The sequence below is a fragment of the Muntiacus reevesi genome, chromosome 3, assembly GCF_963930625.1.
Source record: "Muntiacus reevesi chromosome 3, mMunRee1.1, whole genome shotgun sequence".
In the NCBI taxonomy this organism is placed as follows: domain Eukaryota; kingdom Metazoa; phylum Chordata; class Mammalia; order Artiodactyla; family Cervidae; genus Muntiacus; species Muntiacus reevesi.
In genome coordinates, this window is record NC_089251.1 from 150,462,684 (window position 1) to 150,482,429 (window position 19,746).

Below are 19,746 nucleotides of genomic sequence, written 5' to 3' on the forward strand. Positions count from 1 at the left end.
TTGCCTCCTAACTCTCAAAAGATAGCATCCCCTCCCCCACAGGTTTCCCTCCTTAAAGGTGACTTCGTCCACGTGCACTGGTGGTAATTATATCTACATTTGGTGGCTTATATCCTTCTGAATTAGTTATCCTAATTGGAAGGACTTCTTTTTCTGAACTGATTCAGCACAAGTTCCAGATTGAATTCCTGGACCAATATGCCCATTGCAGAACCAATCGCTGTGGTCTGGAATATGATGACTGGCCAGTTCTGGGGAGTGAGGGTGGGAGGTGTCAGTATTCTGGAACCACCACAAAGACCCCGGGGCCGCGGGGGGGGGGGGGGGGGCGGGGAGGGAAATGAATAGCTGTTATCAGAGAAGGGGAAGAAATGGATAATACTGAAAGTACACACGCAAAAATCCCTCAATAAAGGTATCGGTTATTTGGGGAAAAAATGTTTTGGGATTTCTTCCACATGGTTGTAGTTTAACTGTAAAATCGTGCAAATCTTTCCCTTATCTGGATAGATATCATGCATAGGGGATAATAGTCTTAACATTTCCGCGTTTTTACTCTTTCCTCTAAGTGGGACTGAGTCAATGAAGACGCTGCAAAAAAAGTAAACAGAAAGCTTAAAGTATTAATACGGTAATTTTAAATTTGAGTGCCCTCTTTAGGCAAAGTAGCTGGGAGTGCTTTCATCAATCCATTTTTAATCGTGACCACACCCCGTGTAGGTGACATGAGTATTACCGTCTTGCCCTTGCGGTTGGGGAAATCGAGGCATGACACTCCTCCATTCAGCCTTCCGGGGGCATTTCGGAAGAGTCCAGCGTGCCTGATATCAGAGGGTCTCCTTCTTCCTCCGCGGCGCCTCTCGGAGCCCTCATGTCCTTCGGCGTCGCAGAAGGAGAGCAGCTCAGGCTCCGCCGCAGCCTCGGGATTCGTCCTTCTCCCGGCTGCACCCGCCCTGCTCTCCCGCACCTTCGCCGGGAACGTCCAGCTGGACAAGGTCTGGAGTCTCTCCCGTCCTCTCCCCTCACCCCTCCCGCTACCCTCCCTCTGGTCCACGACGTGCAGGAAGCCCCCAGCCCAGCGCCCTGCAGGGAGATGCGGGCACATGTCGCCCAGGCGTCCAGCGGGAGGGGCGCCGGCGCCGCCGGAGGTGAGCGGCCCGCACCCGTCGCCCCCCCGAGGGCCCGGCGCCGGGGCAGGGAAGGGCACGGGGCACGCAGGGCCCGAGGAAGGTGGCGGCGCGAGGGAGGCTGGGCGAGCCCGCCGGGAACGGCGAGAGGGGGCCACGCGGGCGGGCCGGCGCGCGGCTCGCGGGCGACGCCTGGAGAGCGAGCGGCGGGGAGCTGGTCGCGGCCGGGCCGCGGAGCTCGGCTGTGAACCGCCCCGGGACGCCCGGACCCCCGGGTGCCCGCCCGAGCGCGGCCGGAAGACATGGCTTCGCGCGTCCCCGCCGCCGCTGACTCGACAGAATCGGCGGGCCGCGCGGGGGGCGCGGCGTAACCCGGGGGTGGGCGGTGGCGCGGAGCCGCCCGGGGAGCTCGGGGCGTCGTTGGGAGCGAAGGAGGATGCCAACACAAAGGCAAGCCGAGATCCAGCCCGCTGCGGAGGGCGGCGGGAAGAGCCGCTGAGGGGCGCGCCGGGCGCGCTCGGCTCCGCGCTGCGTCTCTCGTCGCTGCCGCGGGTCGCCGGGTCGGAGACGGCCGCGCAGGGTCCCTCGGTCCCGTGGCAGCGGCCGCCGCAGCCGGGAGCTGCATGCGACGCGCGGCGGCGCCCGCGGCCGCCTGCTTTCCCCGCGGCGCGCGCGGACCGGCCGGAGGGCGCCGGGGCCGCGGGTCCGGGCATCTGCCGGGGCGCCCAGCCGCCTGGCGGCCCCATCCCCACCCGCAGCCGGCGGCGGGCGGCGCCGAGCTCCAGGTGAGTGCGCGGCCCTCGCCCGGCCCTTGCTCCGCAAGCCGGACGACGGGAGGTGGCTTTGTTTTCCTCCCTTGCGCCCCGGCGCGGTCATTCATTTGACATTTCGGCTTCCGCTGCCCCGAGACGCGGGTGAGAGGCGCCGGGACGTGTTTCAAGGTTTGATTCTCCGGGGAGCTGAGACTTTTGGGTCCATCTGAGCATCTCTTGAGGGAGCAGAGGCTTCATTTCCTTTTGGTTTGGGATGTGTTGTGAACATCCTCTGCCGCGGCTTGGGGCCTGGAGGAAACTGGGGCTGCAGATTTAGACGTAGACGTTTTGGAGGACGTGCAACTGCAGAGGTCTGGCTCTTACATGCCTTGTGTTTTTCTCTATTAGCAGAGCTCAGGTGTTTCCCCCTTGATTGTCATTATTAATTTAGGAACATCTTTACAGGCACATTTGTTTCTTTTAGAGTTGGAAGTCTTTGGAGCTCACAGTTATAGGGGATCAAGCACTGTTGAACTTGGAGAAAGCAGGCATCGGCAACCGTCGCGGGCAGAGGGTAGAGGTCGACCTTAGGCAAACTTCTCGGGGGCCTTTAGTCTTCCCAGTACGATTTCTGCTTTCACTGTCTTGAAGTCAAGCAAACTGAATTCTCATTGCACGTATACCTTTGTCAAAGTGTGAAGCTTGTCTGTTTTTTTAAAAAAAATTGTTTTCTATAGTTTGTAATTTGGAAGAAAAAGATTTAAACGTAATTAGTAGAGTGAACCTGGTGAAATTTCATGTTTTCGTATTGTCTCATAAGTATGATTTTCATTTTACTATTTCTCCTATTCCCTCAAGGGCTCATTTCTTCTGTTGCCTAGAGAGAGCTCCACCGCACCCTCCCCCCGCTCCCCCCAACAGATGGCTGTATGTTCTAAGAGGTTATCTTTAAAATGACACTCACATTACCTATAAACAAGGAAGGATCAGTTGTTAGGCTTATCCTTGGAGTTATTAAAGCAAGAACCCTAATCTGGATGGGGATGCTATTGATGGTGTGAAAATCTGGAGTTTGCTAATCTGTTTGGGCATCAGAAGATTCCTGCAGGGATTGTTTATATAGTGTGGGAGACAGATGGCATTCCCAGCAGACAAGAGAAGCCCAGCATAAAGAGTCATTGTATTCTTCAAAAATTATCCACTTCCCTGTTGGGAGATGGGGTACAGTGGGGAAGACATAGTTTTCATCTCCTAAAGAAGACATTATAACTGTGTCATCCGGCAGCTTGACTAGTGAGTTTCTTCTTTTTTTGAACATTTAAAAAGTCATTTTTGAGCTGTTTGTTTTGATTATTCCTTTGGCACATTTTGGCCCCAGTTTTTGTTATGTGAAGCAGTTTAAACAGTTATATTAACAAAAATGTCTTTGAATTTAAGATTATCATACTGCTGGGAAAAACAGTAGTTCTTGAGTACAAATGGCCCCTTGCACTTACAGTGTCCCTTTCCCGGAAGGACTTTAGTCCAACCTGCATGAATTCAAAAGGAATTTCTTTTACTACCTCCATGACAGGTGGTTTCATGACTGCCAGCATTTGTCCCCAGACTCTGAGCTGTGGGTAGTACTCTACTTTTATAAGACTTAACAACCTAAGACTGTTGGGTCATCAGTCTTTTGCTCAGTCCCCTACACTTAGCAAAAGCCTAAGATTTTTGCTTTAGCAGTGCGCTCTATCACAGCATTGAACAACCTTGGCCACTGAATTTTTCTGAGTGACTGTGGAGTCTGTGAAGAAGTTAAAGTCATTCTGAACATTTGTGATAAGCCATCTGGAGCATCTCTGCTCCTACCACCATTATAGATTCTTTACGGGCTGTAGATTCCAGCTAGATTGCAAAATTGGTCTGCCCTTTGTATGCAAGTGAGGGAGAATATTCCAATAAATTCATAGTCACTAGCCACAGGACTAAATTTTATGAAGAACATGAGCAATGTTTGACCCTTTGAAACAGGAAGTGTGGGGTAAAAGTAAGCATTGACTCTGCTTAGCTTGGAAACTGTGATCTTGGGGAAAAAATATATTTCCTTACTTTTTTCCAAATCCTTCTACACCACTGATTTCAGCAAAAGGCAAAGAAACTAAGGTTGTTACCTGCAGCTGAGGACAGATTCCCTGGCTATTTCTTCTGGATGAATGTGTGTTTCTGGAGAGGTGGCTTTTGGGCTCTGTCCAGTTTCAGCATGTGCCTTGGCATCAGCAAAAGGGTCTAACATTCAAATTCGGATTGTTAAATGTGCGGCTGGTATCTGTGTACCTTCTCAGTAGGTTGCTTCCTCTCTTGTGAAGTGTTCCTTTATGAGAAACCCAAGGCACCAGGCCTGGGGTTTGCCGGGCACCTGGCCTGCATCCACATTCTTGTGTGTTACTGCCTCCTTTCCTGAGTAAAAATGGAACCAGTTTTACACAAATAGGGAATGCAGGGTGGAGTGAAAACCCTTCCAGCTCCATTGTGGAAAGGCAGGCCTGGCCTGAAAAAGAGGACTGCATTTGAAGTGTACGTGGCTGACATAGCAGAGGCAGATTTACCTCCTTACACACAGGATGGCTTTTGTGTGGGAAATGAATGAGAGATTAGAAGTGTGACCACACCTTCTCGTTGGTTTATTCCTATTGCCCTGTCTGAATCACCAAATGCCTCCCCTTTCGCATTTAAAAGTGGCCTGGTTTGGATGATAAATTGTATGGTCACCCTGGATTTTCAGGAATCTTCACTATTTTCTTCACCATCCTCTTCTGACTTCAGATTTTAAGTCTGGCTTTATTTTAGTCTTTAATTTGTGGAATGCAAAGATAAAAAAGGTAAAAAAAAAAAAAAAAACATAAACCAAAAAATGCTTAAAGAAAAAAAGAATAAAGAAGGTGAAAGAATGAGGTATTTGGTAGCTTGTCATCTATTGACACATACAGGAAATAAAAGTTTTATGCTTGAGGTGTTAAGTCTCTACTTTGCCTCTAAGCCCATGTTATTATTGTCTTCGAGCACAATGAGAATTAATACCTGTTTGCCTAGGGCTGACACGAATTGGGACAACTCCTGTGATTCGGGACAGCAGCTTCAACAAAACCTGTTTATAGACCTAATGGCTGCATGGCTTTTGCAGATTGGAATGTAAGTTTCAGGGGCGTCTCAGGTGGCGTTACTGGTAAAGAACCCGCCTGCCAATGCAGCAGACTTAAGAGACTTGGCTTCTATCCCGGGGTTGGGAAGATCCCCTGAAGGGGGCATAGCACCGTACTCCACTATTCTTGCCTGGAGAATCCCGTGGATAGAGGAGCTTGTACAGTCTATAGGATCACAGAGTTGGACATGACTGAAACGACTTAGCACGTATGCAAATTTCAAGATCTGGTGTTTGGTCAAGTTCTTGGAATTCACTGAGAGACCAAAACACATGTGTCGTTGTGAAGACCTGACTCCACATTCTCCTAGTTTCCAAGCCCTCTGGGCCATGAGGGTAATAGAAGAGCCTTTGTTTTCTGCCCTCTGTTCTGACGAGAGTCTTGGGTTTGGGTCTCAGCTTTTCAGACAGAGGGCTTGCAGAGAAGAATGTGGTGTGCCCGCTTACCACATGAACACGCTTACAGGACTGGAGATTGTGCAGGTGACGGGACGGGGGTTTGAGTTCGAACACTAGATACATGGAGTTTGTGGCATGGACTTTTACAACAATGGCTGTGCTTCTTTGCTAAAGAATTGCCTGTTTGAAAGAGTCCGCTCGCAGTGTTGGCCAGTAGGTGTTACAAATAATTATGGCTATCACTTTTTCCACACCCACTCCATTGAAATCCTCAAAAGCTTGGTCAGCATGCTTGAATGAGAAGAAATGTATGTATCTTCTTTATAAGTAGGATGACTGTATAGTTATTTTTGTTCAGACAAGGACACTCTTGAGAGTAAAGTGAAAAGTGAAGTTGCCCAGTTGTGTCTGACTCTTTGCGACCCCATGGACTCTAGCCTGCCAGGTTCCTCCGTCCATGGGATTTTCCAGGCAAGAATACTAGAGTGGGTTGCCATTTCTTTCTCCAGGGGATCTTCCCAACTCAGGGATCGAACCTGGGTCTCCTGCACTGCAGGCAGAGTCTTTACTGTCTGAGCCACCAGGGAAGCCCCTTGAGAATAAAAAGAGGTACTAACTGGAAGGGCCACCGTATCAAAGAGTTTATACTGTTGTAGCGGGAAAGTTATGTTGGATGGTTGTCTTAACTACTACCTAAGTCATTAGCTTTTCTATGAAGAATACCCATATGATAGAAGAACGTCTTTAACTTCTTCTAGATTTGTTCAACATATGTTTAATGTGTGCATGCGTATATGTATATGTGTATATGCAAAGACATTGATCATATAACTGTAGATATGTGTATTGTGGGATTGAAATTAACTGCTTAAGAAGACCTAGTCATTTGGAAAATTGTGACTTTCATCATTTCTTTCATAGATTGACTTTTAAACTAAAAAAAAAAGTCCAGCCTCTCCAAACTTTAAGTCATCTTCTGACCTTGTGTAGTTCTCTTGCTTAAATCATTTGATGGTTCTCCATTTTCTGTTTAATTCTCAAGTAAGATCCACAGACAGATTGGTAGTTAGAGAGGAAGAGCAATGAAAAAATTTTACTTACTCCCTCATTCGTTTATTCATTCAACTATTAGTACTGTTTGTTGAGCGCCTTCCATGAATCTAGATGCTGAATGAATAAAACAAAGATCCCTGCCCTTGTGAAGTTCTCATTTTATTGAGAGTGAAGAGGTGGGAGTGGGAGACGCACAATAAGCCAAATAAATAAGTGAATTATGTAGCATTCTAGAAGGAGGTAATGCTTTGGAAGAAAGTAGAATAGATAAATTAGTTGAATAGCCTTCATGAAGAAACCTTCAGCAAAGACTTGAAGGAAGTGAAAGAAGTTGCTCATACAGATACCAGAGGGGAGTGTTCCAGGCAGAGAGAACAGCCAGTGTGAAGGAGTGAAGGTGAGAATATGTCTGGATGTGTTCAAAGATTAGTGAGAGAACCAACGCAAGAGGGTGGAGTGATGGGGGCACGTGGGAATGTGAATCAGAAAGATGATGTAGGAGTAGCAGAGCATGTAGGATCTTGAGATGTGAGAGATTATAAATTTAGCAGAAATCCCGTTGTGTTCTTAATAGGTATCCTGGTATTAATTGTGTTTGTGCTATGAAGACTGCTCTGGTCAATCAATATCAGTTGCATTTCATACGTGGTGCACTTCATCTTAGTTAATGTGCTTTTTATGTCATTTGCTCATTGCTGTTAAAATAGCGTAGTTTGTTGTTGCTGGTCTTAAGTTGTAGCTCCATTGCACAAAAGTAGATCAGAGGCTCAAAAGTGGTTCATTGGAGTGTGAAAATAGTGATGAAAACAGTAATGAAAATGCTACAGTTCAAAATGTCACAAACAAACTTAGAGAACTAAATCCCATTCCAAATATAAAATGTGAATCTGTACATGTGAAAACAAGAGAGTTTGTGAGAGTAATGATTTCAAAACAGTAGCTGAAATGGAAAACTATAAAAAGCAAAAGGAAATAAGATGATGACTATTTCAAAACTGCTTTTTATTGGGTTTGCCATCCATTTGCTCCTGGTCCTCCATCATCGCCTGTTATGAAACTTTTTCTGTGAAGCCATGGATGTTTTGGTGTCATTTTCAAACAAAGCACAGTGGCTTCTCTGTTATACCACTCAAGTTTCCCAGGACAAGAATCCAATGATATTTTCCATTACAAAATTAATGTGTTAAACTTCTAACAGTAGGAAAGAGAGTAAAACTTTAGTAGCGTCATTAAGTGATTCTTGTAACAAAAGTAACTATAAGTCATTTTATTGAAGAGACACTTGGAAAATCAGCTGGAAAGTTAAAGACAAACATTATGCACAGAGAGAAGCCAGAAGTTATTGACAGAATTCCTTTGTCAAATGACACGGTTGGCTGTTGCATATTATCAGTGGAGTAGAGTGTGGAAGAGTGATTGCTATCAAGAACACACTGGCAGATATTTCACTTTGTGGTTGGATAAAACCACCAATGTCATGCAGAGAATGAGTCAGCTTTTGGCATTTGTTCAGGGAGGAGTGCTTGGTGATGCTTTGTTCATTTATCACTGGAAACTTGTGCTATAGAGGAAGAGATTTTCCTTTTGGTTAGCCATTATATATGAGACAGGAAAAGTCCTCAGCAAGCAGGACTGACAGAGCATTGGGTTCATGTACAGATAAGAAGGTGGTGACTTCATGTAGAAAAGAAGTTGTACCTAGAAGCCCATCTACATGTTCTTTCATTCACAGCGAAGATGTAGCACCTTCTGATCTTGAGGAACTACTGAAAGAACGTGAAAACTGGGTAAATTATGGCCCATGTGTACCTGTGTATGCTGGGCAAGGTGATGGACAAGGAGTATAAAGCTGCTTCTCTGCACCAATGTACTCTGGCTGTTTAGGGGAAGGGGGCTCATATGGTATTTTACCTATGCTATAAGATATCTGCAGAGCAAGAAAGATGTTTCTTTACGATATCACAATTAGAAATGATTTCTCTTATATCAAGTGTCAAGCCTCAGTACTATACGTTGCCCACATGGAACCATGTTAGGGACAGGGAGGAAAGGGAGAATTGCTAACAAAACAATCTGCTACAATCATAGGGACTAAGACATTTTTTTTCATTAGAAAGAGTTGGAGGTCCATATTGGCTATAAAGAGTTAAGGAAGTAATATTTTCAGTAATGGACAGTCCTTTAAATCAGAAGCATATTATCTCTCGGTGAGCTATTGGAAGAATAAGAGCACAAAGGAAGAGAACTTAGATCCAATGAAGTTTATGGGGTGAGAATACAAGTGTACATGTATATAACATTTGAGAGCATGTAGAGAACCACAGTGGGAGGAACCCAGGCTTTAAGGATTTTGTTAAGATGCTGGGCGGCCAGGAGTTCAGGTAAAAGGAGGTGGAGAAGCCTGACAATTGCACTTGACCTTTCTTAGACTTTTGCCTTAGGCTTGGCTTCTTTTCACGCAGATGGACTTGGTACTCGACTGCGTTTTTAGAACAGGATTTGTATTGCCCCTGATGTAACCTAGAAAAAAATTAATGTTTTCTAGTGTTCTAGGATTCTTTGATTAGGACTCCGCTCATTCCTCCCCTCCTCCCTCCCTGCCTCTTCCCAACCCTCCTGTCATCTCCCCTCTTCTCCTCTACCTCTGTCTCTTCTTTTGCTCTTTCCCTCTTTAAGCTATTGAGTTGGCATCTTTAAACTAGAAGATGCTTTGAGAACTTATGTTCTGTCTGTGTCTTTGGGCAGATATATGTGCTGTCCAGGGCAGGAGGGATCAGGGCTCTACGGCAGTTCTATTCCTTATTCAGCTAACCCACTCTAATATGGAGTATCCAGTTATAGCACACACTTAAATTTGAACCCTCTTCCTTAAGTAAAGATCTGTTTCCCAGGGAGTTCCCTGGTGGCCTAGTGATTAGGGTTCCAGGCTTTCACTGCCTTGGCTGGAGTTCAGTCCCTGGTTGGGGAACTGAGATCCTGCAAGCCTTGTGGCAAGGCCAAAAAAAAAAAAAAAAAAAGCGATTCTTTTCTTTATTTATTTGGATTTTAATAAAGATGGAGTTATTGTCTTTTGTCTCATAACTCTTCTATAGTGATGGCCATTATTTCATTCTAGGACAGAAGTCATTCATTATTCATTGAATAAACATTGAGAGCCTTATATGTACCAGGCTGTCTTCTGAGGGATAGGTTAAAAGAGGTCAATATTCAGACATGGCCCTGACCAGATAAGACAGCGAATCAAGTTAGGAAATAGGCAACAGCAACAGAGAGATGAATAAACAAGTGACTATGTAATTGCAAAGCAAATGTGGCAGAAATTGTAAAGGTAAACATTTTTACCTTATGGTGATGGTATTTGGGCTACTTTTATATTAACTTCTGAACTTCACAGTCTTCTGAATGTATTTTTGAAATATTTCATAAGTAGAAAATGAAAAACAAAACCATAGTTGGAAGTGTCTTAAATGCTTTGCAGAGGAGGAGCTGGCTAGAGAATGAAGTGTAACTGAGACTTCCTTTCCACGGGGTGGGCAGGCGAGACCTGGAGTGTAATTCATCACTTGTCTATGTGAGAGGGGTGAGGACAATTTGGACAGGGCTCAGAGAAGAGTTGTACAGATGATTGACTGATTGATGGCTGAGTTGGAAATAAGACCTACGAGAGACGTCTCAAAGAACCAGGGATGTAGACCAGTTGTCGAATTTAACCCGATGCCATGACTTAGGATCTCTTTCTCTTAAATTTATACACCATCCTCTTTCACACATCCACATTCTCTTCACGCATTTCTCTTGCTCAACATCAGGCAAGGGCCATGATGCAGGTTAGAATTATGTGTCAGAGGAAAATTGGAATTTTGTTCTCTAGTTGAGGAAAAATTGGAAAGGACCTGAAAGGCAAATGGGTTCAACCTTTTTCCGAAGAGGTATCTCTTTAATGTCGTTAGTAGGTGGTCATCAAGTTCTACAGGCCCTTTTCATTCTTGCCCCACCTAGGATGGGGTGGCGGTACGTGGGGCACTCGTGTCTGCTTCAGTTAGGCAGGTCTTCTTTCCGTTCAGTAGATGCCCTAGCTCATCTCCACCTCAGTACTTTCACTGCAGGAAGCACTTCCCATCTGGAACACCCGCCAATTCTACCTGCTTTTTTGTGCATCATTTAAAAATTGTGTTTGTGTCATTTCTTCCTCCCCACCCCCTGTCTTACCCTTATGAAGAATATGGCATTTCTAGAAGTAGATGCAGCTTCCTTTGTTGTGACTGGGAGTAAACCTGGGAGTAGAGTGAGTATCCTGCTCTGGGCGGGGGTTGGGGACAGTGTGTTTAGTTTATATCTTCCCTCTGGATGCCGATATGCCCCACTCTTGGGAATCACTATCTTATAGCAATTAAGATCTTAATCATCTGCTGTTTTAAGTGATGCACTACTTATTTTGTTTGCTATTAGTGTTTTTGCCAGCTAGATTTAAGTACTTTGAAGATATGAGAACTTGGCTGATACCTCTCTCTAGTGCCCAGTATTGATCATGAAATGAATACATATGCAATAATCAATGGCTAGTGGCTGAAGAGACCATGTTTTTTTTTTTCATGAACCATTATGGAAACCGGTCATTTATATAAATCAGATATTAAGTTGGGGCAGACACTAAAAGATGAACATGTTTGTAGTTCTAAAATGGCAGAAAGTCCGTTATTGGAGGCCGATTCATTGAGATAACTCACATTTCAGAAAAGTCTTCTTCCTCTGCGAGCCTTCTAACTCATTGCTCTTCAGAGCGTACTCTGGAGACAGCACTGGTGCAGCCACATCGGCATCACCCGGGAGCCAGGCCTACTGAGTCAGAATCTGCATTTTAACAAGATCTTCAGATATGTTCTGTACACAGTAAAGTTTCAGAAGCATTTTATTTTTAACCCAAGGTTCAGAAATTTAAGAGGAGCATTTATCTTCAGAGAGCAGTGAGTCTGGAAATGACGATTTCATTGGTCTGTGCATAAGATCCTCAGTGGTTTTTGTCGTGTGGCCTGGGATTACACTGCTTCTTGCCAGGCCAGAAAATGCCTGTGTAGGAATGCCCCAGGGTAATTTAAGTATGAGAGTGGTTCTTAGATGTTAGATGTGACGGTGATTACAGGAATTGAAGCATTTTGGAGTGAGAAACTTGGAGAGCTTGGCAAAGGTAGAGAAACATGGCCATGAAACCTGAAACCAAAGGTAAGGGAAGAGGTCTTCCCCGTATGATTAGACGCAACTTCTGACTCTCTGGACTTCAGTTCTGTTCTCCCCCTCGCACCCCTCCAGAGCCAGATGGTCACAAATGAAACGGCTTAAAGTGCTGTGCATCCCACCTTGTGGGATGGAGAGGCATTCTTCATCAGAGGAGAAGGAGGTGTCACACTCAGCTTACCTCGTTGTTGCCACATGGGAATTTGTGTTCAGCAAATAAAGCTAAAAATCTAAGTTTGTGTATACAAAACCTCTTTGAGTGTAATATGTTGGTAGTTAAAATGTTTTTAGAACAGCTCAGGCCAAACAAAATTCATATACTGCCTGCATCTGTTTTGTAACCCCTCTTTTAGAGTAACAAAACGTATGTGGTGATGTGAATATCTGACCTTTTTAGTTTAGGACACCAAACATGGGTAGAGACATTTTGGTTCTAGTAAGGACCACTTTGGATCTTTACTAAGTAAAAGAAATAAAAAGACATAAAGAAGGGAGTTGTACTTGCTTTGATGACCTGGTTTATCAATAGAATACATGTCTGAAGAACCTCAGTAACTAATGGTGTTTGGAGGAAAGTGATGCAAGTTATGACCAACCTAGGCAGCATACTAAAAAGCAGAGATACTACTTTGCTAACAAAGGTCAAGGCTATGATTTTTCTAGTAGTCATGTGTGGATGTGAGAGTTGGACTATAAAGAAAGCTGAGCACCGAAGAATTGATGCTTTTGAATCGTGGTGTTGGAGAAGACTCTTGAGGGTCCCCTGGACTGCAAGGAGATCTAACCAGTCCATCCTAAAGGAAATCAGTCCTGAATATTCATTGGAAGGACTGATGTTGAAGCTAAAACTCCAATACTTTGGCCACCTGATGCGAAAAGCTGACTCATTTGAAAAGACCCTGATGCTGGGAAAGATTGAAGGTGGGAGGAGAAGGGGATGACAGAGGATGAGACGGTTAGGATGGCATCACTGAGTCAATGGACATGAGTTTGAGCAAGCTCTGGGGGTTGGTGATGGACAGGGAGGCCTGGGATGCTGCAGCCCATGGGGTTGCAAAGAGTTGGACACAAGTGAGTGACTGAACTGAACTGAACTGATGCCTAAAGGCATATAACTTAGGTTCTATAAAATCTGAAGGAGAAGTGAGCATGGGATTTGGACAATGGTGAAGAAATGAGGTCATGGAACTTTCTTGACACCCCCAACCTGGGATCACACAGTGCAACAGAGCTGGGAGACTGGACCACAACTTGGGACTTATTGTGCTGGAGAGAAGTGTGGCTGCAGATAGAATTAGAGTTAATTTATCTTTAGCATTTGGTTGTTGAATTTGGGTGGTGGCTAATATTTAAAGTTTTCTGGAATTGAGTTTTCAAATAAAGTTCATCATGCTAAAATTAGCATTTATATATTTTGACAGTAAAAATAGGTATAAGAATCAAAATTCTTTCAAAGATTTATTATGTTTCTTGTTAAAAATTAAATTTCTTAAGGATTAGTACTGTTTATTATTTACCTATATTATTATTATCATCCTTACATTTAGTACAGTCTGGGTCAATGATCTGTAATGATTATAAGACAAAATATGGTTTATTTTCTGTCTTGGAGAGTCATTCTGGAGGTATTCATTTTCCTCACTGACTTAAAAAAAATAATGGCTTTGTTTGAGATACAGTTCACATACCATGAAATCCATCATTTTAAATTGTACCATGTAGTGGGTTTTAGTATATTTACAAAGTTGTTCAGTCAACACCACCCTGTAATAGCAGAACCTGTTACCCTCAGAAGAAGACAGGTATCCTTAGCAGTCACTCCTCATCGCATCTGCCTCCAGCCCCTGGCAACCATCTCTCCAGTTTCCATCTGTTTAGACTTGCCTCTTGTGGACATTTCATAAAAGTGGGATTATATAATATGTAGCCTTTTGAGACTAGCATCTTTAACATAGCATAATATTTCCAAAGTTTATCCACACTGTAGCATGTGTTAGCATGCTTTTCTTATGTATAACCAAAATTATGTCGTATGGATATAGCACGTTTTGTTGATCCATTTGTTGGTTGGTGGGTACTTGAGCTGTCCTCAGTTTTGGCTCTTACGGATGACTCTGCTGTGAACGTCTGTGTGAAAGCTGTGGTCTGGATGCTGGTTGTTCAGTCACTCAGTTACGCCTGACTGTGACCCCACGGACCTCAGGATGCCAGGCTTTGCTGTCCTTCTCCATTTCCTGGCGTTTGCTCAGATTCACATCCGTTGAGTCTGTGGTGCCATCCAACCATCTCATCCTCTGTTGTCCCCTTCTCCTCTTACCTTCAGTCTTTCCCAGCATCTGTGTCTTTTCCAGTGAGTTGGCTCTTTGCATCAGGTGGCCAAAATATTGGAGCTTCAGTTTTAGCATCAGTCCTTCCAATGACTACTCAGAGTTGATCTCCTTTAGGATGGACTGGTTGGATCTGGTTGCAGTCCAAGGGACTCTCAAGAGTCTTCTCCAACACCACAGTTCAAAAGCATCAATTCTTTGGCACCCAGCTTTCTTTTTTTTCCAACTCTCACATCCATACACGACTACTGGAAAAACCACAACTTTAACTAGGCGGACTTTATTGGCAAAGTAATGTCTCTGCTTTTTAATATGATTTCTAGGTTTGTCATAACTCTTCTTTTAAGGAGCAAGTGTCTTTTAATTTCATGGCTGCAATCACCATCTGCAGTGATTTTGGAACCCAGAAAAATAAAGTCAGTCACTGTTTCCATATTTTCCGCATCTATTTGCCATAAATTGATGGGACTGGATGCCATGATCTTTGTTTTTTGAATGTTGAATTTTAAGTCAGCTTTTTTACTCTCCTCTTTCACCCTCATCAAGAAGCTCTTTAGTTCCTCTTCACTTTCTGCCTTTAGGGTGGTGTCATCTGCATATCTGAGTTTATTGATATTTCTCCCAACAATCTTGATTCCAGCTTGTGCTTCATCCAGTCCAGCATTTCTCATGACATACTCTGCATATAAGTTAAATAAGAACAGTGACAAAAAAACAAAACAAAACAGTGACAATATATAGCCTTGGTGTATATTGTGTGGATATATGTTTTCTATTCTCTTGAGTATACACCTTGGAGTGGAATTGCTGGGTTATATTGTAATTCTATATGTTTATCATTTTAAGATTTGCCAAACAGTTATCCAAAATGAATGTACCATTTTACATTTTAAGCAGCAATGTCTGAGGGTTCCAACTTCTCTATATCATCACCAACACTTATAATTGCTTTTTTAATTTAGCCACTCTGGTGGGTATGAAGTGGTATTTCACTGTGGTTTTGATTTGCTTTTCTATATGCCTCATGATGTTGAGCATCTTTTTGTGTGGTTTTTGGCCATTTGTGTATATTCCTTGGAGAAGGATCTATTCAAATCCTTTGTAATTTTATAATAAAATAAAGTTATTTATTTTTAAATTTTTGTGTTGTGCAATTTTTTTTTGACATTCTGGATTCTAGAGCCTAATGAGATGTATGACTTGAAAAATTTTTTCTATTCTGTGGATATTGCCTTTTCACTCTTTTGATAGTGTCATTTGAAGCACAAAACTTTGTAATTTTGATAAAACAATTATCTTTTCTTTTTCTTTCTTGTGCTTTTGGTACATTTCTATCCTTGTTGATCTCCTAATTGTTCTATCCAGTATGGACAATGGAGTATTGCTATCTTCAACTATTGTTCAATTGTCTATTTCTCCCTTCAGCTCTATGAGTTTCTGCCTGTGTTTTTTGTAGCGCCTTATAACATATATGTTTATAATCTTTCTTTATGTTTTCCTTTTGAATTGACTTATTTATCATTATAAAATATTCTTTCTCTCTGGTTACTATTTTTGTCTTAAAGTCTGTTTTGTCTGTAATCAGCATTGTCACAGTAATTCTTTTTTGAGTTATGTTTCCATGATACATCTTTTTTTCATCCTTTTACTTTTACCTACTTGTGTCTTTGAATCTAAATTTTAAAACAGCATATAGTTGAATCATTTAAAATTTTTTTTCTACTAATTTCTGGCTTTTTAAAGTGTTTAACTAGAATGTTTGTCTTGAGTGTTTATTTCCATTTAATGTAATTGCTGTTTATCAGATGGATATATTTACCTTGTTTGCTATTGGTTTTCTTTGTGTTTTAGGTCTTTTTTGTTCCTCAATTTCTCTGTTACTTGTCTATATTAAATATGTGTGTTTTCTAGTGTGCCATTTAAATTTTCTTGTTGTTGCTTTTCTGGAGAAGATAATTTTCATGGCCTTTATTCTGTCATTGCTGATGATATTGTTATTATTATTTTTGAATTATTTTCTTAGTTGTTGTTGTTGCCTGGGGTTTACAGTGAAATTCTTAAGCAATTTGATTAATTTAAAACAAGTTGATCAGTTTCAACTTAATTTCCAAAGTGTACAAAAGCTTTACTTCAGTATGGGTTAAATCCTTGCTTTACAGGTTGTAAGCCCATCATTACCACTTTTATAATTATTGTCTTATGCAGTGTTTTTAAATAGAAAAGGATTATAAAAAATACATTCATTCTGTATTTTGCATTTAACTGTGTAGTTAACTTTATCAGGTCTCTTTGTGTCTTCAAGTGGATTTGATTTAATATTTAGTGATTTTTCATTTAAGCCTAAGAGCTCCCTTTAGTATATTTTATAGGACAGATTTAATAGTGACAGATTCTTTCTGGTTTTGCTTGTCTTAATTTTATCTTCATTTTTGCAGGATAATTTTGTGGGCTATAGAAGTCTTGGTTAACTTTAAAACAATTCACTGCTTTGAATATGTTATTCTAATGCCCTCTGGCCTTCATAGTGTCTGATGAGAAGTCAACTGTTAATCTTATTAAGACTTCTTTGCTTGTGGTGAGACCTTTTTTCTGGCTGTCCTCAGATTTCTCTGTCTTTTGACATTTTGACTATAATGTGTCTTGATGTGGATTCTTTTTAGTTATCCTACTTGAGTTTATTGAGCTTCTTGGATGTATAGATTAATGTTTTCATCAAATTTGGGAAGTCTTTGGCCATTGTTTCTTCAAATATTCTGTTTCTTTCCTTTCCTTCTGGAATTCAGAATGCATGGATTGATACAGTATCTGAAGTTTCACAGGCTTCTGCAGCTCTGTTAGTTTTTTTTTTTCACTCTTTTTCTGTTCCTAAATCTGAATAATCTTAATAAACAGATCTTGAAGGTCACTGATTCTTCTGCCTATTAAAATCTGCTGTTGAACCCTTCTAGTGAATTTTCCATTTCCAATATTGTACTTTTAAACATCAGAATTTTAATCTAGTTCTTTTTAAAAATAATTTTTATCTCTATATTGATATTCTTTGGTGAAACATTGTTTTAAAATTATCCTTTAAGTCTTTAAATATGGTTTCCTTTAATTATTTGAACATAGTTTTAGTAACTTAAAAATCATTGTCTAGGATGTCCCAAATCTGGGCTTCTTAGGGAAATATTTTTTTTAAACTGCTTTATTTCATGTGTATTGACCATGCTTTTCTGTTTACTTGTGTATGTTTTCGGTTTTTGTTGAAAAATGGGAATTTCGCAGAATATCACATGACAACACTGAAAATCAGATTTTTCCTCCCTCGCCAAGGTTTGGTGTTTTTGCTCTTTATTGCTGTTGTTGGTTTGCTTACTGACATTCCTGAATAAGTTCTGTAGTATACATTCTTTGTCACATGTGGCTACTGAAACTTTTGTTTGATTCCCTTAGTGGTTGATTAGTGGTTAGGAAGATTTTCCTCAAATACCTGAAACCAGTAAGTATCTGTGAGTGTCCAGGAGTCTCTGGTAGAGGTGTGGGTCAGCAGTGGCCTGCTGCAGGGTCGGGGCCACTGAGTGTAGCAGTGTGTGCACAGGGCCTTCTGAAGGAGGCTGCCATTATCTCCATCACCTCCACCATAGTTTGGTCTCAGGTCAACAACCGGGAGGGAACACAGCCCCGCCCATCAGCAGAAAATTGGGTTAAAGGTTTGCTGAGCATAGCCCCACCCATTAGAACAAGACCCAGTTTCCCCCAGAGTCAGTCTCTCCCATTAGGAAGCTTCCATAAGCCTCTTATCCTTATCCCTCAGAAGGCAGACAGAATGAAAATCACAGTCACAGAAAACTATCCAACCTGATCACATGGACCACAGCCTTGTCTAACTCTGAAACTATGAGCCATGCTGTGTCGGTCATGGTGGGGAGTTCTGACAAAAAGTGGTCTACTGTAGGAAGGGAATGGCAAGCCACTTCAATATTCTTGCCTTGAGAACCCCATGAACAGTATGAAAAGACAAAAGATAGGACACTGAAAGATGAACTCCCTAGTCAGTAGGTACCCAATGTGCTACTGGAGAAGAGTGGAGAAATATATCCAGAAAGAATGACGAGACAGAGCCAAAGCAACATCCAGTTGTGGATGTGACTGGTGATGGAAGTAAAGTCCAGTGCGGTAAAGAACAGTATGGCATAGGTTCATAAATCAAGGCAAATTGGAAGTGGTCAAATAGGAGATGGCAAGAGTGAACATTGACAGTTTAGGAATCAGTGAACTAAAATGGACTGGAATGGGAGAATTTAACTCAGATGACCAGTATATCTACTACTGTGGGCAAGAATCCCTTAGAAGAAATGGAGTAGCCATCATAGTCAAAAGAAGAGTCAGAAATACAGCAATTGATGCAGTCTCAAAAATGACAGAATGATCTCTGTTCATTTCCAAAGCAAACCTTTCAATATCAGAGTAATCCAAGTCTGTGCCCCAACCAGTAATACTGAAGAAACTGAGTTGAGCAGTTCTGAGAAGAGCTATAAAACCTTCTAGGACTAACACCCAAAAAAGATGTCCTTTTCGTCATAGGGGACTGGAATGCAAAAGTAGGAAGTCAAGAGATAACTGGAGTAACAGGCACATTTAGCCTTAGGGTACAAAATGAAGCAGGGAAAAGGCTAACAGAATTTTTCCAAGAGAATGCACTGATCATAGCAACACCCTCTTCCAACGACACAAGCGAAGATTCTACACGTGGACATCACCAGATGGTCAATACTGAAATCAAATTGATTATTTTCTTTGCAGCCAAAGGTGGAGAAGCTCTATATAGTCAGCATAAATAAGACAGGGAGCTGACCTTGGCTCAGATCATGAACTCATTATTGCAAAATTCAGACTTAAATTGAAGAAAGTAGGGAAAACCACTAGACCATCCAGGTATGACTTAAATCAAATCCCTTACGATTATACAGTGGAAGTGACAAATAGATTCAAGGGATTAGATCTGATAGACCGAGTGCCTGAAGAACTATGGGCGGAGGTTAGTGACATTGTACAGGAGGCATTGATCAAGACCATCCCCAAGAAAAAGAAAGGCAAAAAGGCAAAATGGTTGTCTGAGGAGGTCTTACAAATAGCTGAGAAAAGAAGAGAAATGAAAGGCAAAGGAGAAAAGGAAAGATATAAGCATCTAAATGCAGAGTTCCAAAGAATATCAAGGAGAGATAAGAAAGCCTTCCTCAGTGATCAATGCAAAAAAAAAAATAGAGGAAAACAATAGAATGGGAAAGACTAGAGATTTCTTCAAGAAAATTAGAGATTCCAAGGGAACATTTCATGCAAATATAGGCCCAGTAAAGGACAGGAGTGGTATGGAATTAACAGAAGCAAAAGCTATTAAGAGAGGTGGCAAGAATACACAGAAGAACTGTACAGAAAAGATTTTCATGACCCAGATAACCACAATCGTGTGATCACTCACCTAGAGCCAGACATCCTGGAATGCAAAGTCAAGTGGGCTGTAGAAAGCATCATTACAAAGAAAGCTAGTGGAGGTGATGGAATTCCAGTTGAGCTATTTCCAATCCTAAAAGATGATGCTTTGAAAGTGCTACACTCAATATGCCAGCAACTTTGGAAAACTCAGCAGTGGCCACAGGACTAGAAAAGGTCAGTTTACATTCCAGTCTCAAAGA

The 19,746-nt window shown here is 42.1% G+C and overlaps 1 protein-coding gene across 3 annotated transcripts in view; it reads left to right on the plus strand.

Moving 5' to 3' along the window:
- The first annotated feature begins 847 nt into the window (after window positions 1-847).
- HECW2 (HECT, C2 and WW domain containing E3 ubiquitin protein ligase 2) overlaps window positions 848-19,746 on the plus strand; it is a 415,968-nt gene continuing 397,069 nt past the window's right edge. The window contains exon 1 of one of the 3 annotated variants that reach the window (XM_065930916.1): window positions 848-995. The gene's annotated coding sequence lies outside the window, so the exon portion shown is untranslated. Of the gene's footprint in view, window positions 996-1,087; window positions 1,149-1,718; window positions 1,913-19,746 lie in introns of those variants that run through there. The other 2 variants (XM_065930917.1, XM_065930915.1) reach the window with 2 other exon arrangements.